Source organism: Mobula birostris, chromosome 3, assembly GCF_030028105.1.
Source record: "Mobula birostris isolate sMobBir1 chromosome 3, sMobBir1.hap1, whole genome shotgun sequence".
Classification (NCBI taxonomy): domain Eukaryota; kingdom Metazoa; phylum Chordata; class Chondrichthyes; order Myliobatiformes; family Myliobatidae; genus Mobula; species Mobula birostris.
In genome coordinates, this window is record NC_092372.1 from 149,464,089 (window position 1) to 149,489,255 (window position 25,167).

The following is a 25,167-nucleotide window of genomic DNA, read 5'->3' on the forward strand; positions in this document are numbered from 1 at the left end:
TAAGTATGCTCTCAACGGAGACAGGCACAATAATATAAAGCCGACTATTACTGAAAAAACACATTAAATTGACATATAGTAGAGTAAATACTTGAGGATGCATATGCATCCTTACTGTGCTTGATAATATAGGAGGCACCTCAGTTGGCACAAGCCCCCACCCCCACCACCTCTCGACCACCCCTTGCATTTTAAAAGAGCTTATAAACATCTAGCAAGAACCTTTTTTTCCAAACTGGCAAGTATTTTGCTTACAGCATTCAGTTCAAATCTCACTATTATTCTTGATGACTAAATCTATTAGAGGTTGGAAAGCACTTCAGTAATGCCAATGTTACAACACTGTGTCATGAATGATTAATCTTCAGCTATGATTGTTAGAAATAATTTAAACCTTATTTGGTATGCCAAATACAGTCTATTGGTACCACTTCCATTTAAACAAAACCCAAAAAATCTAGCTGCTGCTGATAAGAATTTAAATTTATACACCCTGTTGTTTTCCATCCATAGTAATAGCTTACAAGCCACCTGCTAATATGATGAAAATGTCATGTGTGACTGTTGATGAAAGAGTTTTACCCTACATGTGACCTCCATTGGTGAATTATGCATGAACCCATCTTCACTTCCAATAACTACAGGAAAAGAGTTGCCATTGAGATTCATAAAAAAAATTATGTGAATTGATTTTAAAGCATTATTAAAGAGGCTAGATCAAGGTGGAATAGAGATTCCATTGAGTTACAATATAATGGTCCAAAGAAAGGAGTATTTAAAAGAATGAAATCTAAATCTGTTATATTAACAAGTGACCTTGTGGCAAGACTGTCACAATAGCTGATTCTTTCCAACTACTGGACCAGCATAGGAATACCTACCCAGGATTCCCACTTCTAACATTAATCAATAACCCATTCACAAGCATACAGACACCAGGTTAAGAATGAATGTAAATAGGTGGCAAGTAAAATACTCTCCAAACATAGATGCCATGGTACCAGTCCCTTTTTCTTCAACCTGATGTCATTGACAGAAACCCTTCCAAATTCTTGAAATGAGTCTGAGATGTTGGAAGATGATATAGTATATGAAGTCAAACTGGCCTTACTTGGACATCTCATTGATTTTGTTCATGAGATTATTTCTCCTGCAGACAGTTAGCTGTTAGAGGAGCAGCACCTCACATTCCACCTAGGTGGTCTCCAACTTAATGGCATAAGCATTGATTTACCTAGTGACAGGGAACGACTTCCCTTTGTTTCCTCTCCTCACTCCCTTTATTTCCTTTATTCCAGAGTCCCTCTCATTCCTTCCCCTCTCCCAGCCTTGTGACCTGCCTGTCATCTCCTTCTTGCTCCCCACCTCATTCTTATTATTCCATGGCTCACTATCCTCTCCTATCTGATTAATTCTTCTTCAATCTCTTGCACTTATCATCTCCCAGCCTCTCATATTATTCCCTTTCAAGCTCCCTTTCCTAACCACCCACCTTCCCACGCACCTATCACCTGTCAGCTTATATTCCTCACCTGCACCCACCTTCCCACGCATCTATCACCTGTCAGCTTATATTCCTCACCTGCACCCACCTTCCCACGCACCTATCACCTGTCAGCTTATATTCCTCACCTGCACCCACCTTCCCACGCATCTATCGCCTGGCAGCTTATATTCCTCACCTGCACCCACCTTCCCACGCACCTATCACCTGTCAGCTTATATTCCTCACCTGCACCCACCTTCCCACGCACCTATCACCTGTCAGCTTATATTCCTCACCTGCACCCACCTTCCCACGCACCTATCACCTGTCAGCTTATATTCCTCACCTGCACCCACCTATCTTTATTTATTCATTTACAGGATGTGGGTGTCGCCAGCTAAACCAGCCTTCGTTGCCTATCCCTAGCTGCCCTTGAGAAGGTGGTGATAACGAGCTGGTTGGTGGCGCAACGACATTGGCGCGGGACCCGGGAGCGGAGGTTCCCGGGTTCGAAATTAGTCAGGTCCGCCCCGGAGCATGCTTTCCATCCGTGCTGGGTTGAGTGTCGAGACCGCAACTCGACCTTGTAAAACAAAGGCAAAAATACTGCAAAAATGTCTGTGTGAGGAGTGGTGCGCCACACAGTCTCTCTCTCTCTCTCTCTCTCTCTCGCTCTTCACCTTGTCAAAAGCCCTGAAAAATCCATCATTACTGACGCGCAGACGCACACGCACAGACTCGCTGCACGCAGGCACACGGCAAAAAAAAGAGAAGATGGTGACAAGCTGCCTTCTTGAACTGCTGTAGTCCTTGACGTGTAGGCACAGTGCTATTAGGGAGGGAATTCCATGATTTTGACCAGGCTACAATGAAGAAATGGTGACATGCTTCCATGTCAGGATGGTGAGTGACTTGGAGGGGGATCTCCAAGTGGTGGTGTTCCCAGGTATCTGCCGTTCTCGTCCTTCTAGATGGCAGTGGTTGTGGGTCTGGAAGGTGCTGCCTTCGGAACTTTGGTGTGTTGTTGTACATCTTGTAGACCATGCACTCTGCTGCAACTCTTCATCGATGGTGGAGGGATTGGATGCTTGTGGAAGGGGTATTCAGGCTTTTACTCTTTCCTTTCCAATCCTGATCAAGGGTCTTGGCCTGAAAATTTACATAAAAACATTAAAAACACAATAAATATAAGTATAAAATCAATCCTATGAAACACAACAGCTACTTGTACATCATGTTTTATAGGGCTGCTACTATATTTATACTTATTGTGGGTTTTTTTGCTTATTGTGTTTTTCTAATGCTGCATCGGATCTGGAGTAACAATGATTTTGTTCTCCTTTACATTTGTGTACTGAAGAATGAGCACCTTAAATCTTGATGGGTCGTTTCCCTCCATCGATTCTGTCTGATCTGCTGTGTTCCTGCAGCATTTTCTCTGATTTGCTTCAGAGCTCTAGCACCTGCAGAATCTCTTGAGTTTTCCTCTTTCCAACTACACTCGGTGGCCACTATATTAGCTACATGGCGCGCCTAATGAAACGCACTGAGTGTACGCTCCTGGTCTTCTGCTGCTGTTACCCGCCCACTTCAAGCTTCGACACACTGCCCAAATGAGAAAATCTGCAGATGCTGGAAATCCAAGCAACATACAGAAAATGCTGGAGGAACTCAGCATTCCTGCTGACGGGTTTCAGGCTGTACTTTTCTTCCGTAGATGCCGCCTGGTCTGCAGAGTTCCTCCAGCATCTTGTGTGTGTTGCTGGACATGCTGTCCGTTCTGAAATACTCTTCTGCACACCACAGTAAATATGAGTTAATGTCGCCTTTCTGTCAGCTTGAACCAATCTGGCTATTCTCCTCTGAGCTCTCTCATTAACAAGGTATTTTCACCCACAGAACTGCCGCACACTAGATGTTGATTTTTTGCACCATTCTTTGTAATTTCTAGGGAATATTGTGCCTGAAAATCCTGGGAAATCAGCAGTTTCTGGGATGTGCAAACTACACTATTGAGAAAGTAAGGAAGCATGAGATTATTGAGAAAGTAAGGAGGCATGGGATCCGAGGGGAAATTGCTTTGTGTATCCAGAATTGGCTTGCCCACAGAAGGCAAAGAGTGGTTGTAGCTGGGTCATATTATGCATGGAGGTCGGTGACCAGTGGTGTGCCTCAGGAATCTGTTCTGGGACCCCCTACTCTTCGTGATGACAAAGGTTGGAGGTGTTGTGGATGGTGTGGAGGGCTGTCGGAGGTTACAGCAGGACATTGATAGGATGCAAAACAGGGCTGAGAAGTGGCAGATGGAGTTCAACTCAGATAAGTGTGAGGTGGTTCATTTTGGTAGGTCAAATATGATGACAGAATATAGTGTTAATGGTTAGACTCTTGACAATGTGGAGGATCAGAGGGATCTTGGGGTCTGAGTCCATAGGACACTCAAAGCTGCTGTGCAGGTTGACTCTGTGGTTAAGAAGGCATATGGTGCACTGGCCTTCATCAATCATGGGACTGAGTTTAGGAGCCGAGAGGTAATGTTGCAGCTATGTAGGACCCTGTGCTCAGTTCTGGTTACTTCACTACAGGAAGGGTGTGGAAACCATAGAAAGGGTGCAGAGGAGATTTACAAGGATGTTACCTGGTTTGGGGAGCATGCCTTATGAGAATAGGTTGAGTGAACTTGGCCTTTTTTCCTTGAAGCGACGGAGGATGAAAGGTGACCTGATAGAGGTGTATAAGATGATGAGAGGCATTGATCATGTGGGTAGTCAAAGGCTTTTTCCCAGGGCTGAAATGACTAGCACAAGAGGGCACAGTTTAAAGGTGCTTGGAAGCAGGTACAGAGGAGGTGTCAGGGGTAAGTTTTTTACGCAGAGAGTGGTGAGTGCGTGGAATGGGCTGCTGGCGACGGTGGTGGAGGCAGATACAATAGGGTCTTTTAAGAGACTCCTGGATAGGTATATGGAGCTCAGAAAAATAGAGGGCTATGGGTAACCCTAGGTAATTTCTCAGGTAAGGGCATGTTTGGCACAGCTTTGTGGGCCGAAGGGCCTGTATTGTGCTGTAGGTTTTCTATATTTCTATGTTATGCTGCCTGGCGCCAATAATCATTTCGCGGTCAAAGTCATTTAGGGCATATTTCTTACCCATTCTGATGTTTAGTCTGAACAACAACTGAACCTTTTGACCACATCTGAATGTTTTTTATGCATTGAGCTTCTGCCACATGATTGGCTGATTAGGTATTTGCATTAACAAGCAGATGTACGTGTGTACCTAATAAAGTGGCCACTGAGTATCTATTTGCAGATCAAGTCAGTGGTGAGTTGTTCACAGATTTCAATCTAACTCCACTTTGACTGAATTAAATAGACAGGGGATTTGAACCTTAATTCGAAGTATTCAAAGCACATTTATTGTGAAAGTACGTATAAAGTATTCAACCTTGAGAATTGCCTGCTTCCATGCAGCTGCAGAGCAAAAAACCCGAAAAACCTAATTAAAAAACAGAAAGATCAGCAACCAGTGCACAGAGAAAGAGAAAAAACACAAATCACACAAACAAGAGAAGCAAACAACTAAATTGTGTCTATAGATCTGAATCCCTGGAGCATTCAGAGTAGGCCCAAAGCCTCAGTCTCAGTTCATCATCTTACAGTGGCAACTTGGCGCAAAGCTTGCAGACACAAAGCACATCAGCTCAAGCAGTCTCACAGCCTCAGCACCATGCAGAAAGGAGTGAACATCACAGGAGAGGGAGAGAAATTGGCTTGACCCTCGCCTCCACTCTCGACGCCCTGCCTATCCAGTCTGTCTGGCCTGGCATTTAAATTGTCCGAACCCCAGGTGCCTTGCTCTAGGACCCAGGCTGCGGTGCAGCGGTATGCTCTGGGTCTAGACCTGGACGCCCAGCCCAAAACCCTTCTCAACCTCACCAATTCAGTTCAGCACTTAGAGTAATCCAACCTCACACCCAGGGTAGGCCATCGAAACTCCTCCACCTCGACTCCTCCTCACCGAATCGATCGTTCCAACTCCATCCCTGACAGCACCATCTCCATCTGTGACCCCATCTTGAACACATTACCCTTCGACTTGGCAACGCACCACCATAGATCAGTCCTCGAACCAGCTTTGCCTCTGCTCACTTCTTCATTGTTTGTGGTTATAGTTTACCGCAATTTACTTCAGAAAAGGTGTTATTAATAATGTTTTTAGTCAAATTTCCTGTTGTTTGAATGACCAGTAAGCTGTCGCTCACCTTCAGTAGATCCACCTTAAACCGGTGTTACTTACTTTAGTCTGCTAAATATTAGTAAATTCAGATAACTATTTTGTAATCAAATAGAATAAAAGTGGAAGTTTTCCTTTAATGCAAGTGTTTTAAATGAACAGATATCAGTTAAAAACCGCACACTTATTTATCTATTGAAAACACTAGCTCAGCTAAAAGAGAGTAGAAGGTCCTTTGCAGAGCAGTCTTTTTCTCTGAATTTATTATCAAGCATGAAGGAAATCAATCTGCTCGCTTGCTAAATATTGATCAGGGTGGGGGTGGAATGAAAATAAGTCCTCATCTAAACGAAGGTACATCAAGCCAAATCTGCATTCACAAGTCTTCTTGCAGCTGGCATTCTTAGATACGATCTTGCACCATCAACTGGATAATGTCGGAGGTGCAAACTGATAACAGCACAAAGAGAAATCTGGTGCCTCAGCGATGGTTCCTTCATGTCTTTAAATCATGCACATTCTAAACTCCTGCATGTCTTCAAACATTTTTTTCAGGTTTGAGGAATAAAGAGTAAATTAGTTTTAAATCAGAAACACAAAGGGATAGAGGAAAAATGATTAAACTAAGCGTAAGTGAAATAGAAAAGAAACCAAATGAAGAACATATGATATTTTAAAATTTCCAACAATACTTGTTGGAAGAATGAGATGCTAGAATTTCTGTTGTTCCTTATCTGCACCAGAGATGTTGGTGGGTGGTGATTAGAATTCCTCATTCAGTTTACACTGCTGATAACCAGACTTAATTTTCTGTGGTGGCTTTTTAAGCGACTCAAAAGAAATCATGTACCAAGCAGGACACCTAACTTCAATTTCTCCAGAAAACATTTTTTTTATACAGAAGTACTGTGTTGGGCCACAGTATATCTTACTTTTTGCTATTTGACTTCATCAGTAATTTCTAAGTCTATTTCTTCAAAGACTTGTGCCCAACCCACACAAAATATTGGAGGAACTCAGCAAGTCTGGCAGCATCTATGGAGGGCCATCATGAAGGGTCTCAGCCCAAAATGTTGACTGCTTAGTCCCTCCATGGATGCTGCCTCCAGCATTTTGTGTGTGTGCATTGTTTATGATTTCCAACAACTGCAGATTCTCTCGTGTTTAGACCATAGACCATAAGATATAGGAGCAGAAGTAGGCCATTCAGCCCATTGGATCTGCTCCGCCATTCAATCGTGGGCTGATCCAATTCTTCCAGTCATCCCCACTCCCCTGCCTTGTCCCTATACCCTTTGATGCCCTGGCTAATCAACAACCTATCTATCTCTGCCTTAAATGAACCCAATGACTTGGCTTCCACTGCTGCTCTTGGCAACAAATTCCACAGATTTACCACCCTCTGACTAAAGTAACTCTAAATGGACGTCCTTCTATCCTGAAGTTGTGCCTTCTTGTCCTGGACTCCCCTACCATGGGAAATAACTTTGTCATATCTAATCTCTTCAAGCCTTATAACATTTGGAATATTTCTATGAGATCCCCCCTCATTCTCCAGGACTCCAGGGAATACAGCCCAAGAGCTGCCAGACGTTCTTCATATAGTAACCCTTTCATTCCTGGAATCATTCTCATGAATCTTCTCTGAACCCTCTCCAATGTCAGTATATACTTTCTAAAATAAGGAGCCCAAAACTTCACACAATACTCCAAGTGTGGTCTCACAAGTGCCTTATAGAGCCTCAACATCACATCCCTGTTCTTATATTCTATACCTCTAGCAATGAATACCAACATTGCATTCGCCTTCTTCACCAGTGACTCAACCTGGAAGTTAACCTAGAGGTTACTGGAGGTTAACCTTTAGGGTATCCTGCACAAGGACTCCCAAGTCCTTTTGCATCTCTGCATTTTGAATTCTCTCCCCATCTAAATAATAGTCTGCCCGTTTATTTCTTCCACCAAACTGCATGATCATACACTTTCCAACATTGTATTTCATTTGTCACTTCTTTGCCCATTCCCCTAAACTGTCTAAGTCTCTCTGCAGGCTCTCTGTTTCTTCAATGCTACCTACTCCTCCACCTATCTTTGTATCATTGGCAAATTTAGCCACAAATCCATTAAACCCATAGTCCAAATCATTGACATACATTGTAAAAAGCAGCTGTTCCAACACCAACCCCTGTGAAACTCCACAGGTAACTGGCAGCAAGCCAGAATAGGATCCCTTTATTCCCACTTTCTGTTTTCTGCCGATCAGCCAATGCTCCACACATGCTAGTAACTTCCCTGTAATTCCATGGGCTCTTATCTTGCTAAGCAGCCTCATGTGTGGCACCTTGTCAAAGGCCTTCTGAAAATCCAAGTATACTACATCTACTGCATCTCCTTTGTCTACCCTGCTTGTAATTTCCTCAAAAAATTGCAGTAGGTTAGTCAGGTACGAATTTCCTTTCAGGAAACCATACTCGCTTTGGCCTATCTTGTCATGTGCCTCCAGGTACTCCGTAATCTCATACTTAACAATCAATTTCAACAACTTACCAACCACTGATGACAGGCTAACAGGTCTCTAGTTTCTTTTATGCTGCCTCCCACCCTTCTTAAATAGTGGAGTAACCTTTGCAATTTTCCAGTCATCCAGTACAATACCAGTATCTATCGATTCTTGAAATATCATTGTTAATGCCTCCATAATCTCTCCAGCTACTTCTTTCAGAACCCAAGGGTGCATTCTATCAGGTACAGGACATTTATTCACCCTCAGACCATTAAGCTTTCTGAACACCTTCTCAGTCGTAATTTTCACTGCACAAACCTTACTTCTCTGATACTCTTGAATATCCAGTATACTGCAGGTGCCTTCCACTGTGAAGACTGATGCAAAATACATATTCAGTTCCTCTGCCATCTCTGCATCTCTCATTACAATATTTCCAGCATCATTTTCTATTGGTCCTATATCTACTCTCTTTTACCTTACATATACTTAAAAAATCTTTTTGTATCTTCTTTGATATTAGTCGCCACCTTCCTTTCATAATTCATCTTTTCCTTCTTAGTTGACCTTCTTAGTTTTCTTCTGTAAGTCTTTAAAAGCTTCCCAATCCTATATCTTCCCAGTAGCTTTGGTTTCCTTGTATGCCCTCTCTTTTGCTTTTACTTTGGCTCTGACTTCACTTGTCAGCCATACTAGTGTTCTTCTTCCATTTGAGAATTTCTTCTTATTTGGAATATATCTGTCTTGCACTTCCCTCATTTTTCGCACAAACTCCAGCCATTGCTGCTCTGCTGTCCTTCCTGCTAGTGTTTAGGATGTGCCCAAAGACCCTCTTCCTGATCCTGTGCTGAACATTGTAAAGCAGCTCATGGCTGCTGCTAGGAAGTGTTTGGGGAGTCTGTTACTGCTGTTATCATCTGCCCAGTGGGAGCAGGACAGTTCTGTGTGCATTTTCTGTCCATCATCACCCAACCTCCCTGTGAGCTGCAAAAATGGGGAGAGGGGTGTAATTGAGTCAGGCAGGGCAGGAAGAAGCCCTGATTTGTTGAGGGCAGTTGGTGGCTTCTCTGCTGCTCTTTTTGTGCCTGTACGCTCACCCGCCACAACTTTTTCTGTGACCCTCTCCTACGTGCCGTATTGGTTCAGTTCTGGATTATTAGCAAACAATTTTCAGGAACAGAATCCTGTCATAAGCAAGGGACTTCCCATATCCAAGACTGAGATATTAATTACAGAAGTCCTGAAATCTCCATTTTATTGGACACTCAGTTTTTTTTTCTTTTGTGCTGCTCACTTATGTCCTGTGATTACTTCTGCTTATGAATTTATTAATTATTTTACCTTGAGCACAATTACATACAAACTTCTCTAAATAGTGAGAATTAAAGAGAAAGCAAGCTGGCTATAGCAGGAGGTCTGACCACTAAAGCTATTGAAAACCTACTGAAGGTAGTATTTTGCCTTACACAAAATTGCCCATCTTTAAAAACATTCCTAAGTAGGGCAGGAGTGGCAGGAATCCATCCTGCCAGCTTCTTAGAAACATAGAAACATAGAAAATAGGTGCAAGAGTAGGCCATTCGGCCCTTCGAGTCTGCACCGCCATTTATTATGATCATGGCTGATCATCCAACTCAGAACCCCGCCCCAGCCTTCCCTCCATACTCCCTGACCCCCGTAGCCACAAGGGCCATATCTAACTCCCTCTTAAATATAGCCAATGAACTGGCCTCAACTGTTTCCTGTGGCAGAGAATTCCACAGTTTCACCACTCTCTGTGTGAAGAAGTTTTTCCTAATCTCGGTCCTAAAAGGCTTCCCCTCTATCCTCAAACTGTGGCCCCTCGTTCTGGACTTCCCCAACATCGGGAACAATCTTCCTGCATCTAGCCAGTTTTGTGTTACTGTGTAAGGAAAATAGCTGATTGTTCCAGAGACTAATTGAATTTCTGGTGCATTATACCATAATGAAGTAAGCTCTGCAATGCAAGTTGAATTTATAAAAAGCAAGGTCTCTAATGAGGGTTGGATTGAAGCCCAGCTTGGAATGGTTGGATGTAGAATGCAGATCATCAAATGCAATATGCAAAGAGATTGTCCAATTCATCTATGTGTCAGTTCCATTTCACATACTACTAATACTTCCAGCTCCTTAGCCACCAGCACTGTGTGCACAGAATCTACATGACAGATTCTGAAAGAATAAACACAAGAGATTCTGCAGATGCTGGAAACCCAGAGCAACACATACAAAATGCTGGAGGAACTCAGCAGGTCAGGTTGCATTCATAGGAATGAACAAACAGTCAATGTATCAGGCCAAGACCCATTTCAGGACTGGAAGGGAAGGGGAAGGCCCCAGAAACTGAAGGAGCTAATTGGGAAACTTCCTGATCTTTTGTCTGCACTACACTTAACTTCTAAATGAGGTTCTACATTGCCAAGTATTATTACCATTCATCTTGGCCACATTATGCTGAGGCCATGCACTGACTGCCAAGAATTTATTATTTTAGAAAATCTCACTCTTTTGATTCCTAATGAATGACAGCATTTTAAACCATTACTGAATATCTGGCATGATTTAACTTGTTCTAGTTATAGCTATTTCATGTAGGTTCCAGTGTTTGTTTCTTGTAGATTGCTGGTGTGTAACCTGGGTGGTAGTGTATATATTGCTGGTCTGCAGCTAGTAAGCCAACAAGTAAACTTAAGGAATCAAAGCACAGTACTGCACAGTGGCACAGTTAGTAGAACTGCTACTACACAGCTCTAAGATCCCAGTTTCAATGTTAACCTCCGGTCCTGTCCATGTGGAGATTGTATGTTCTCCCTGTGACTATGGGAGTTTCCTCCCGCATTCCAATGTGCTCCTTGGTGGTTTCATCAGCCACTGTAAATTTCTTCCAGTGTGCAAGTAAATGTTAAAATCTAGGAGGAGTTGACAGGGATGTGAGAAGTATGAAAAACAGTATCAATGTAGGAATAGTGATAATGGGTTTGTAAGTATCAATGGTGCTCAGGAGGAGATGGTTCAGATGCTCAGATTGCTAGGTTTAAATATCTTCTTCAGCTGTTCATCGATTTTTGATGTTGACTGAGGCCTAGGCAAGGTTGTATGGAAGACCGGCAGTTGCCCATGCTGCAAGTCTCCCCTCTCCACGCTACCGATGTTGTCCAAGGGAAGGCCATTAGGATCCATACAGCTTGGCACCGGTGTCATCGCAGAGCAATGTGTGATTAATGCCTTGCTCAAGGACACAACACGCTGCCTCAGCTGAGGCTCGAACTATCGACCTTCAGATCACTAGACCGATGCCTTAACCACTTGGCCACGCGCCACACAAGGTTTAAATATCACTAGCAATTCGTCCTGGTCCAACCAAAGTACACCAGTGCCCCTGCTTCCTTAGAAGGCTGAAGAAAATCAACATGTTCCACTTGACCCTCACCAATGTTTATATCTACAAGATTCAAAATTCAAGATTGGATATTGTCATTCTTCAGTACATGAGTGTAAAGGAAAACAAAATGATTGTTACTCTGGATCTGATGCAGCATTAAAAAATGGAATAAGCATATAGCGCGCAATAGAAAAAAACCAAAACCTTTGACAGGGGTATACAAAATTACAACGGGTAGAGATAGGGCAAACACAAGCAGGTTTTTTTCCACTGAGGTTGGGTAGAACTACAATTAGAGGTCATGAGTTAAGGGCGAAAAGTGAAAAGTTCAAGGACAACATGAGAGGAAACCTCTTCACTCAGAACGTCGTGAGAGTGTGGAACGAGCTGCCAGGAACACACGTGGTGTTTGCCAGCTTGATTTCAATGTTTAAGAGAAGTTTGGATAGGTACATGGATGGAAGGGGTATGGAAAGCTATGGTCCTGGAGCAGGTCAATAGACTTCGGCACGGGTTGAAGGACCTGCTTTTGTGCTGTACTTTTCTATGACTCTATAATAAACATATATATACAAGCAATTCTATAAAACACAATGTACAAGTATCTGTCATTTACACAGACTGATTGTATATACATAAAAGTGATGCCAGGTGATGTGTATGTAGTGGTGTGGGGTAGGTCAGTGGGTGAAGGAGTTGATTAGCCTGACAGCTTGGGGGAAGTAGCTGTTTTTGAGTCTCATGGTCCTAGAGTGGATACTGTGAAGTGGGACAAGCAGTCCATGAGCAGGGTAGGTGTGATCCTTTGTGATATTGCTGGTCTTTTTCCAGTACCTTTCTGCGTATATGTCCTTGATGATTGGTAGGCTGGTGCTGGTGATGCATTGGGCAGTTTTAACCACCTTTTGTAGAGCCCGCTTGTCTGCCGCAGTGCAGTTTCTGAATTACGCAGTGATGCAGCATGTCAGGATGCTCTGCACTGCACATCTGTAGAAGGCTGTGACTATTGGTGTTTACAGACCAGCTTTCTTCAGCTTCCTCAGAGAGCAGAGGCATTGGTGACTGTGGAGGATGTGTTCTAGGGCCATGAGACATGATGGGAGATGTGCACTCACAGGAGTTTGAAACTGAGCACACATTCCACCGCCGTGCCACCGGTATAAAGAGGGATGTGAGTAGGGCTGGTTTTCCTGAAGTTGACAACTACCTCCTTTGTCTTGTTGACATTGAGGAAGAGGTTATTTGCCTGGCACCAGGGCTTAAGCTCTTCCACCTCCTCTCTGTAGGCCATCTGATTGCTGTTGGAGTCCCATCTCTGTCATGTCCATGGCAAACTTAGGACGACCAACCCTCAGCTGCACAGTGAAGTATTACACCAAGGAGTAGGAGCTTGTTCACAAGGCCTATGGGACAATACAGAACTGAAATCCAGAAACAGCATTCTAATGCAAGTGTCCTTGTTTTCTAGGTTTGTCAGGGCCAGGTGGGTGACAGATGCTATGGTATCTGCTGCAGGACAGTTCTATCAGTAAGCATATCCATGAATATTCAGTGTGGCAGAAATGGAGTTTCTGATGTATCCAATTACCTGTGGCTCAATGCACTTCACGATGATTGGCATCAATGCCACCGAGTGGTGAATGTCCAGTTCTGAAGCTGTAGGGATTTATCATTGGTACAGGGATGATATAGGCTGATTTGAAGCATGTCGGGACAGTAGCATGGATGAATGAAGTGTTGAAGATGTTCGGGAAAATATCAGTCAACTGGTATGCACATTCCCTGGGTACTCTGCCTGAGATGTTGTCTGGGCTGGTGGCCTTATGGGGCTTGAATCTCTGCAGAGTCCTTCTCACATCTGATGCTATTACAGATTGTGGCTGCTCACCTGGAAGTGGTGCAGCATATGTGGCTGGCATTGTGTTGCATTCCTTGAGGTATGCATTAAATTTGTTCAGAGCATCAGTGAGGGACGCCTCAGTGGTACAGTTGACACTGTTGTCAGTAATACTATTGATACCCAGCCACATATGCTGGTGCTCATTAACGGACAGGTGTTTCTGAATTTTTTTGTCCATAGTTTGGTCTCTACCCTTCTAATGTCTAAGATGAGGTTCCTCCCAGCTGCTCTGAGAACTGTTCCATCTCCAGACTTGAAGGCAGCATCCCAGGCTTTTAACAGGCAGCACCCCTCTGTGTTCAGCCAAGGCTTTTGGTTGGACCGTGAGAAGACTGTCCTTGGTGGTACCCTTCTATATTGATGTACTTATGTTTTAAAAAGATCTGTCCAGATGGCAAGGAAAAGAAAGATTTCAGTGCATCTCAGTGCACATGACAACAATAAACAAATCATCAACTGATGATTGCAATAGATATGATGTGCCAAATGCCCTCCTTCTGTGCTGTATCTTTGTATGACACACAAAGCTTCAGATCATGTGCCGACACTATTACAGCTGACCACGTGTCATGTATGGAACTATGTCAGTATATTACATGCACACATTACATACTTACCACAATGGCGGTAACAAACAAAAATGTAGGTGACTTGTTCAGTACACCAACCAACTGGTCAAGTTAAGTCTATTGTTACAACTATATACAAGTATACCGTCAAACGAGACAACGTTTCTCCCAACATAGTTGTAAAACACAGTAGTACAAATAACACGCAACAACTTTGGAAAGTAAGGATGAAATCTACAGATGAATTATGTATAAATAAACAAAGTAAATTGTATAAATTAAATATTGTAAGATACAGAACAGATTAAGCAGTGACACTTTGAGTGTGATGTGGCTGGGAGCTCAGAAGCCTAAGGGACTGAGGGAAGAAATTGCTTCTCATCCTGACTGCTTTTGTTTTTACGCATTGGAGTCTCCTGCCTGATAGTAGAAAGTCAGAGAGGAAGCTAGATGGATGGGTGGGATCTTTAATAATACTAAGGGCCCTGAGTTCCTGATAAATGTTCACAATGGGTGATAGGGAGATCCCTATGATCCTCTCAGTTGTTCTCACAGTCCTTTGTAGGGAATTCTGGTCCAATGCTCTGCTGCTCCCATACTAGATGGAGATGCAGCTCGTCAGGATGCTCAATCGTGCTCCTGTAAAATTCAGTTAAGATGGGGGGTGGGAGGGAACCTCGCTTACCCCAATCTCCTTCAGTCTCTGGTTTAACAAACTAAATGACTGGTCACAGCAGACCAGCTTCATCATCAATACACTTGTCTGTGTCCAGTCATCACAGTACTTTGTCTTATATGACTTCCATCTTTAAAAAAAATTCACTATAAACCGAAATAGTGATGGCAATTTAGCACAGAAAAGATACAAGATAAGAATTAATTTGACAAGAAGCAAACAGCTACTAATCGGGCCCTAATTATTGGATCATGTGTTGGTTGCATGCTAAGCTTTCTATCTCCATTTATGTGTTGACCAAGATTTTCTATCAGTCACCACCAGTGAGTTGGTAAGAATGAGCTCCACTAAATCCTCCCATTTGTCTCTTTGCCTCCATTTCCTCTTTAGGCCTCAGAAATGTTCAGTGTTTATTTTATTTCTATGAGCATGGGTAATGCTGACAAGGATTCAATGCTCATGCCCAATTGCCCTGAGGAAGATAATGAGGTCCTGCTTGCGAAAGCACGTCAACAATACTATTGAGTAGGGAGTTCCAGGATTTAGAACAGAAACAGAGGCCAGTAATTTTGCAACTTGGAAGGATGCCTGCAAGCACTGGTATTCCCATGATGGTAAAGATTGTGAGTTTGGCAAATGCTGTCAGAGCAGTCTAAGTGAATTACTGCAGGGTCAGTTTTAGAGGTGGTAAACACCGCAGTTATAGAGTGTCAGTAGAGCAGTGAGTGACTGCTTAAGGTATGAATGGGAAATGTCTTTTCTGTGAAGGAGAATGGTGTGTAGAAATTAAATCTCTATTTTAAATATTCTCAATGAGTTGGCCTCCACTGCCACCTGTGGCAGTGACTTCCACAGATTCACCACCCTCTGGCAAAAGGAAACATGCATTAGTCTGACTGTGCTCACAACATCAAGGTCATCCTGTCCAGTTTTAGTTCTGAAGCAAGCAATGATATAAACTGTGGAATTGCTGACGACAATCTTCCACACTCTAAGTATGAAGTTGGAAGACTAGGGATTTCCAGATTTTGCTCTCTTTTTTTTTAGAAAAGGTGAGAAACAAAATCTCATCAACTGTAGCCCAGAAGAATAATGATGAAAGCAACCTTCAGGGAAAAAGCTTTTGATATGCTGGCCTTTATAAATCAGAGCATTGAGTATAGGAGTTGGGATGTAATGTTGAAATTGTACAAGGCATTGGTGAGGCCAAATTTGGAGTATTGTGTACAGTTTTGGTCACCAAATTATAGGAAAGATGTCAACAAAATAGAGAGGGTACAGAGAAGATTTGCCAGAATGTTACCTGGGTTTCATCACCTAAGTTACAGAGAAAGGTTGAACAAGTTGGGTCTTTATTCTTTGGAGCATAGAAGTTTGAGGGGGACTTGATAGAGGTCTTTAAAATTATGAGGGGAATAGATAAAGTTGACGTGGATAGGGTTTTTCCATTGAGAGTGGGGGAGATTCAAACAAGAGGACATGAGTTCAGAGTTAAAGGGCAAAAGTTTAGGGGTGACATGAGGGGAAACTTCTTTACTCAGAGAGTGGTAGCTGTGCGGAATGAGCTTCCAGCAGAAGTGGTTGAGGCAGGTTCGATGTTGTCGTTTAAAGTTAAATTGGACAGCTATATGGACAGGAAAGGAATGGAGTGTTATGGGCTGAGTACAAGTTGGTGGGACTAGGTGAGAGTAAGAGTTTGGCACGGACTAGAAGGGCCGAGATGGCCTGTTTCCGTGCTGTAATTGTTATATGGTTATATGGAAATTTAACTGACTTAAATAAATATAGATGAATAAATGAAAAATAGCACGGTCTGTTCAGAGTTAGATGTAATTAAGCTCTTTGGGGAAGTATTGGAAGAATCTCTGTGCAGTATGGCTGATCTGCAATGAGCTCTTTCAAAAAACCTTTTCATCTCTATGTGCTGTAAAATCTGAAACTCCTTGAAGTAAAATGAATGTGGCTCTGCAGATACAAATTGACTAAAGGACATTTACAAGAAGTTCCGCTGAATAGTTGTTTTCTGTCCAGACATTAAGTGTCAAGAGTTCTTCCCAGAGCTAAATTTTTGAACCAATGCTCATTTTCAAATAAGTTACTGATTTTCATCACAACTTGAAGATCATATTGAGGTAAATAATTAAGAATCAGGAATGGAGACAGGAAGATTGGTTAAAGGAAAAAAAATCTAGAGGAAGATTTGCAATGGAGAACAATAAGCTTAAAAGTCAGAAGAAGATTAATGAGAGGAGCAAAGATGAGAAAGGTCAGTAAATTAGTTTAGCATTAGGAATGGCATGCCAGTGTAGTAGTTGGTATAATGCTACTACAGTGACTATAACCTGGATTCATTTCCCACTGCTGTCTATTAAAGAGTTTGAATGTTATCCCCAAGGCTGTATGGGTTTCCTCCCACTTTCCAAAGACATACGGGTTAATAGGTTAATTAATCACATGGGTGATTGGGCGATGTGGGCTCATTGGGTCAGAAGTGCTGTATTTCTAAATAAATAAGTAAAATTGCCACATGTACTCAGGTACAGTGAAAAATGCTGTTTGGCATGCCATTCATATAGATAATTTCATCACATCAGCACACTGAGGTAGGACAAGGGAAAAGCTATACCGGAATGCAGCTAAAGTGCTACAGTACAGAGAAAGGCAGCAAGGTGCAAGGCCATGATGAGGTGGAATGTGATGCCAAGGGTCCACCTGATTCCACTAGAGGACCATTCTATTATCTTATAACAGTGGGAGAGAATCTGTTAGAGCCTGGTGGCACATGCCTTCAGATTTTTACATCTTCCTTCCACCTGATGGGAGGTGGGAGGTGGAAGAAGGAAGAATGCTTAGGGTTGAGTGGAGCTTTTGATTAAGATGGCTGCTTTACAGTGAGAATCTAGAGATGGCATTAACAAAAGAAGTGGAATCATTACCTTTCACTTCCTCTCACCTGCCTGTTACTTCCCCCTATGTCCCTTCACCCTTCCCTTTCTCCTATTGTCCACTCTTCTCTCCTATCAGATTTTTTCTTCTCATACCCTTGGTAATTCAGCTATTCACCTTCCATCACTCCCCCCCCCCCCACTTTTTTTCAGGCATCTTTCCCCTTTCATTCAAGTCCTGAAGAAGGGTCTCAGCCCAAAATGTCGACTGTTTACTCTTTTCCATAGATGCTGCCTGACCTGCTGAGTTCCTCCTGCATTTTGTGTATGTTGCTTTGGATTTCCACCATCCATAGAATTTCTCTTGTTTATCATTACCTGATTTCTTTGAACTTACTGTTGGTTCCAGAAGGCAGTAAGGTGTCTCAATGAGGGATGAAGAATTGAACTTCACACAAACAATGCAGGTGGACAAGGTCAAAGAGTAAAGCAGATACTGACAAACTATCAGCAACTCAGCTTCACACTTGCTGACTCAATGTTTGGCAAAGTGACCCTAGTGTTTAGGTGACTGCAAGAGAGCTGTAACCTGTTGTGGAAAGAGTATTAAAATTGCATGGATTTGAAAGAATTTGCTCCAGAGAGATGTGGAAATATTGTTATCAAAAGGGGAAACTATACTAAGTAGGCTTGTGTTTCTGTAACAATTTCCATTGAGTAGAGAACAGTGTAATAGACAAACTAATGAGAAAAGATTAGTTTCTCCATTTGGGAAGTCATGAATAAGAAGTTATCAATTTAACATTATCATTGAGGATGACCTGATTAGAAGTTTCTTTCTAAAGAAGTTGGCAGATACAGTATAATGTGGTAAAATGTGAGCTTATTCACTTAGGAAGAAAGAACAGAAAAATGAATGAATACTTAAATAGAGGCAGACTGCAAAATATAGTGGTATAAAGGGATAAGGGTTTCAAGTACATGAAGACAAAATACTAGCTTGTCAGAGAAAGTGATTAGGAAGGCTAAAGTAATGTTTGCTTTTATTGCAAGGGCTACAGAATGTTAAAGTAAGGAAATGTTGATGCAGTTTTGTTGGACAGTAGTAAGACTGTACTGGAATATAGAGTACAGACTGTATTTAACACAGGATATGCTAACAATTGAGATAGTGCAGACAATGTTCCCCTAGCTGATTCCAGTAATGAAGGGGTACAGAGTTTACGAATGAAGGACCTCCAATTTCAGACAGTGGTGAAGAGGACTTTCTTTGGGTTGAGAACCTTTGGAAGTTTCTACCCCAAAGAGCCGGGGAGCCACAGTTATTTAAAGCAACACTTACAAAATGCTGGAGGAACTCAACAGGTCCGGCAACATCTATGGAAATGAGTAAACAGTTGATGTTTTGAGCCAAGACCCTTCTTCAGGACTACTTAATATATGCAAGTTGGAGATTGAAAGGAATTTGAACAACAAGGGAACTGAAGAGAATGGAGAAAATGCTGGAAACTTATGTGAAAGCATCATTTTTTTAAGATCTATGTTTAAACTTAGACAAATAGTTCTTAACAGACATTTAACACTCAGTTTTGGTGTATAAAAGATTTCTGAGTTACAAAATATTGACTAACTATAAAGGATTACCAAACAGAGGTACTACCCTTTCAAGCATACCAACGAGTTGCAGATGAACAACTCATCTATCGCAGAAACTGAAGATGAAGGAATCAATTTTAGTTCTTCTTTCTGTCACCCCATTGTTCTGCCATTCTCCTTGTCATTCCTAACAATCTCCAATACTTCCTAAGATTTATACTGTTTTGCTACTAGATGACATCATCTGCATGTGATGTTTTCCAGGTATATTTGCTGGGGCAGATTATTTTACACAGATGGTCTAAAAGCTTTTGAGGAGAATGGTGCAAATAACTTAGCTGCAGTTGCCTGGTTTAATGTAGGCCAATGAACATAGCCTCATTGTCTGGCACTCAAAGCCTCATGGTCACTTCACTTTGCAAACCACATCTCTTAGCAGCCAGCCCACATGTCCTTTAAACTTCAAGCAGACTACTGCTTGCAATTTACATTAAGAATTGAAGACTGGTTCTTGTTTACAAGAAGAAGCTGAGCAAGGAATATTTGTTAAAAGCTTAAATTTGTCACAAACATCTCTGACTCTTTGGAAAGGTTATGCTGCTGTAATAGAAAGATGAGGTTACAATGACCTTCTCAGGCCCTGGAAAATGACTATCCATCACAAAGGAAAGACTTGTATTTATAAAATATGTGTTACATTCTCAATATGTCCAAAAGTACTTCAAAAGCATAGTGTAAGGAGTGCAATGTTCCACCAATAACAAAGAGGAGAAGTGAACAAATCACCCTTGTTTTGGATTTGAAAAAAGAATATTTGGCCAGAAGAAATCACCTTTGAGTGATTTATGGGTTCTTCCAAAGAGAACCACACACATTTATACATCCAAATGAAAGAACATTTCTCCATACCAAGGTGTACAACACAATACATACAACTCAACACGTAGCACATAATGTAATATTACCAGAAATAAATTAGCAAGTAATAAAGTGCATATATGATAGATGTTTGAAAGTAAATAGCATAATGCTACCGGAACTTCATACATGATGAGATTCATACATGGTAGCAGGGAGTATAGTGGTCTTTGGGCTCCTCCCTGATGATAGTAATGCATGAATATGTTGGACCCAGGATAGATCCTCAGAGATGTTGACACCCAGAGATATAAGTCTTCATACGTTTAGAGAGATTGTGGATAATTGATCCCATCTTCTTAGGATAGAGGAGATGGAGGGAAAATTTGATAATCAAAAACTAGGAAGGTTTTTGATGGGTATAAAAAAAGCAGCAAATTCTATTTGCAAGGTTTCATGCCAGAGGTCGTAACTTTAATGGAGGTGGAAAAGGAACCAAAGGCAACATGAAGATTAAAAGTGCCAGCACTTAATCATTATGATCTGGAATTAACTATTTGGAAGGGTGGTGAAGCTGACTCAGTCATAACATTTCAAAAGGGAATTGAATAAAGACTTGAAATTGGAAATGTTGCAGGGCTACTGGGAGAGAATAGGGGAGTAGATTCTTTTGAAGAGCCAACACATGCGTAGTGGACTAAGTAATCTTGTTTCGTGATGTATCATTCTCTGAGTCTAAAATATGTTGAACGGAAGTTCCCATTATGCAAAAAAGGTCAGCCATTCCTGATCTTGCCAAAATAGTCTTCAAAATAGTCTTATCCATGACAACAGCAACAATAGCAAACGTTAAGCTACAATAGTCCAACAAACAAATTAAAATTATTCCCTGAAAATTAAGATAAATATCAGAATGCTAAACATGCCAATTTGACATGAGATATTTTTTTCCTAAATTAAATGAATTATGGATATGTGACAATGAGGAATTTAAGTATCTAATTTCAGAGCTCAGCTCCAAAGCTATTAGGTCTGTTATTCTAATCTGTAAAACATCCTCATGCAACCAGGTTTCAAGCTTCAAAAAATGTTTTTAACGTGTGATATTTGAAACAGCGAACACTTATCATATGGATTAACAAAAGCCAAACAGGATAATAACTTGGATTCCAAGAGACCATAAACGTGCACAAGAACTTCATTCTTTCCAACTTCCTGAATATTACTTTACAGAGGGAATGACAATCCAGTGCCAACTAATGCAGATCTTATTTTTACTCTTAAACTGGGGACATTGCATGGTACTGAACTAATATTTCCTTTAAAACAATTGTAGCTCAAGATAGTTTTAATTTGTTTTAGTTCCTCCTAATTTTTAAAATCAAAGTGATGAATTAGATGAAGGAAATACATGTCAAAAATCATGTGTTTGTTTTTGAAGGCAGGAACTAGAGTTCTAAACTAATGAAACAGTGACGAAACCACATACTTAATCCAGCAAGTGAAGCTGAGTAGCTGATTACAGCAAAGGGTAACATGTGTCTCAGGGCGGTTAACCTGCGCCTGTGCCTATCGTTCATCTAGATTTTATGCTGATATGTGAAACAATGTATTACATATCTTCTTCTAGTGATTGCACGCCAAGGTTGGTTTGTTTAGATAGTGGGAACCACAAATGTAGTGAGTCCAATTTTAGATATAACTTTAAGCCATTTTTACAGATCTTCTGAAATATAATGTAACTGGCTGACCATTAGATCTTATTCAGTATCATCAAAAATGTATTTCAGCATCCATCCGGGTAATGCTAGAATAGTTGTTTGTGCCTTTAAGGGAGATGGTGATGTCATTATGCATGTGCGGGATAGTGGGGAGACCATTTTGCTTTCTGCTGAAGACGTGGTAAGGTGTTGGAAGTGGGTCCCTCCCAGAGTGTGCTGGGTATGGTGCGGAAAGGTGAGCATTAATTGACAATATCCATGTGAATTCGTTTATGCTTGTTGGTGGATCAAAAATATCAGTAATTTGACATGTTTTACATGTAGGTGCTTTAGATTTCCACGAGTGAAGAAATCAGTGCTGGGTAGTGTGGCTTATACCAAGTTCTTCATCATCCAAGTATATCAGTCTTCCTGTAATTTAACTACCAGGCAATACCTTGTAAAAGTTGTGCCAAAGTCTACCTTTTGTCTAACTTTACTATACCCTCTGAGACCTATTCCCCATCAACAAATCTGGGTGGCCGTGGGGCTATAGGTTTTACCTTGGACATGTGGAAGGTGAGATTAATCTTGAAGGCCTTGGGGAGATGCAAAGTGCAGGCTACTGGGCTCACTTTCTTAAGGATCTTGAAGGGCCCAATGAATTTGGGTGCCGATTTCCTTGGCTCTACCTGGAGAGCAAAGCATGAGAGGACAACCAGATTACTTGCCTTGGCTGCAAAACCGGTCTAATGCTATGAATTTACAGGCTTTCGAGAAGCTATCCCCAATAACCAAGATTATGGTCTTCCCCTTGGAAGGCGGAAGACCCGTGACAAAGTCCATGGAGATGTTCACCCATGGTCTGTCTGGAACAGGTAGAGGGTGAAGGAGCCCGTGAGGTTGGGTGCAGGTATCCTTGTTCCAGCCACACACCTCAACCGCTTGAACATATTGACAGACGTCTTTAGCCATTTCAGGCCACCAAAATCTCCTCTCAAATGTTTTGGCAACCACCGGGTGAGCGGCCATTCTAGGTGCGTGTCCCCATTGAAGAACCATAAACCTTACTGAACTTGGAACAAACAGACAACCCGGTGGACCATCCTTGGGAATCCATTCTCGTGCCTGGGCCTTGCATGCAAGTGCCTTCATTCCCTATTAAATGGACGCTATCCCCTTACTTGGGGCAAAATGGTGGTAGGCTGCTCCTCTTTCTCAGGTTAATCGAACTGATGAGATACGCATCTGTTTTTTGTTTCTTTGACCCCAGTAGATAGATCAGAACAAAACTGAACTGGTTAAAGAAAAGAGACCACCTGCCCTGCCTGGAATTCAGTCTTTTGGCCTACTGTATATAAGCCAGGTTTTTTTGGTCTGTCCACACAATAAACATGTCCTTGGCACCCTCAAGCCAGTGACATCATTCCTCCAGTGTCAACTTGATCGCAAGCAGCTCCCTATTTCCGATAACATTGTTAATCTCTGACAGGAATAGACACCTGGAGAAGAACGCACATGGGTGCAGTTTATTGCCCTAGGGTGCCTGTTGAGTCAGAACAGCACCCACTCCGACACCTTATGATGAGGGGAGGGTCTGGGTTAAGAGAGACCAAAATGGGAGCTGTCATGAATTGCTGTTAGAATTCTGCAAAAACAGCCTCTGCTTCAGAAATCCTAGCAAAGTGGCTATCAGTGGAGCAGTCACTGAGGTGAATTTCCTCATGAACTTTCTGTATACGCTGCCGAATCTCAGAAAGCATCAGACTTGTTTTATACTGAATGGCTGTGGCCAATGTCTGACCATCTGTGTCTTAGTAGAGGCCATTTTGAGATTGCCATCAGAGATGATAAAGCCCTAAAATGAAACTGTGGTCACATGAAAATGAATTTTTCAAGCTTGACAAGAAGTCCATGATCTAGAAGCTTCCTTAAGATATCTCTGACTTGACTGATGTGTTTGTTCCTCCATAGTCTTCAAGAAAATTAGGATGTCATCCAAGTAGTTGGAGGTGTACTTTATGGAGAGCATTCCAGAGCATGTAGTTTATGAAGGCCTGGAAAACTGCTGCCATGTTAGTAAGGCTGAAGGGCCTAACCAAGCACTCATAGTGTCCTGCCGATGTATTGAATGTAGTCTTCCATTCATCACCCTCCTTTCTGTAGACCAGATTGTATGGACTCTGCAAGTCTAGCTTCGAGAATACTCTTGCTCCTTACAGTATCTCAAGGGCAGTGTTCACGAGTGGAAGGGGTTAATGATTCTTGGCTGTTATGTCATTCAGTCCTCTATAATCAATGCATGGCTGCAGGCATCCATCCTTTCTCTGTACACAGAAGAAGCCTATGTTGATTGACCTGTGCATTCATGGACTTTCCGGGGCCTATGGCAGTTCCTCATTGACTGGGATGGGTTTGGATGCAAGGAATGTTGCTGGTTTCCAGAAATGGACATCCTGGACACAGCACTGCTCTGTGAATACCATCAATGTCTCTCTAAGCAGCCAGGGTTGCAGGAGTTGGCTGTAGGGGAGGGGTCCAGTTACAGTATGCACCTGACTGCCCTAGTTTCTGGGATTTAGACATTCTGATTCTCCAGAATATGGATAACTGGCATGGTCCCTTAAAAGATTCAGGCCTGCTCCAAAACATGGCGGCCATGTTTTGGTACTAAGATTTGGATATCTAAGGAGCGCCTGAATACAGGTTTGGGTTTCAATCGTCAGCTCAACTTTGGTTCAGTCTGCAATTGCATTAAGGATTTCTGTCTCATTTGGATTCTCTTCTAGTCTTGTCAGATTTTCGTCTAGCATCTATTCAAGAACCCTGTTCTCACCTCAGTCTCAGAATTATGTCTTGATTCCAGTCCTGGTTATTCCAGTACTTGGACCTTTACAATCATCACCTCGACCTCTCATCACATAAGAAGGATAGGGCCATTCTACATTACTCCATCAGATGTCTACCTCTGGCATACTGACAAAACATGAAGAGACACAACAGAAGTTAAAATGAGCACTTCTGCCTTGCAAATACTAATCCTGTCAGAAATTTATGAACACATATAGGTGCAATTGAAGAAATAATCCTTTCCTAACCGAGAAATTTAAATAGCAATATTCTTTCCTGTTGTAAAAAAAATAAATCCAATTTCGAATTTATACACAGAAGTGAATACAATGGTCTCTATATCAGTTACAAGCTATGTGCCAAGGAAATGATTGGTTCTGTGAATGAAATACTAATCCATTCTATAAAGATTTCATTACCAGTGTCAGGTCTGGAGGACCTGAGTTATAAGGAAAGATTGAATAGGTTAGGACTGTATTCTTTAGAACATGGAAGATTGAGAGGAGAT

The 25,167-nt window shown here is 41.9% G+C and overlaps 1 long non-coding RNA gene across 1 annotated transcript in view; it reads right to left on the bottom strand.

Annotated features, from left to right (window-relative positions):
- Nucleotides 1–2,212: 2,212 nt before the first annotated feature.
- The window catches only part of LOC140194734 (uncharacterized), a 34,594-nt gene continuing 11,639 nt past the window's right edge, over nucleotides 2,213–25,167 (bottom strand). The window contains exon 3 of the long non-coding RNA XR_011885278.1: nucleotides 2,213–2,635. This is a non-coding gene — a long non-coding RNA (uncharacterized lncRNA). The remainder of the gene's footprint in view (nucleotides 2,636–25,167) is intronic.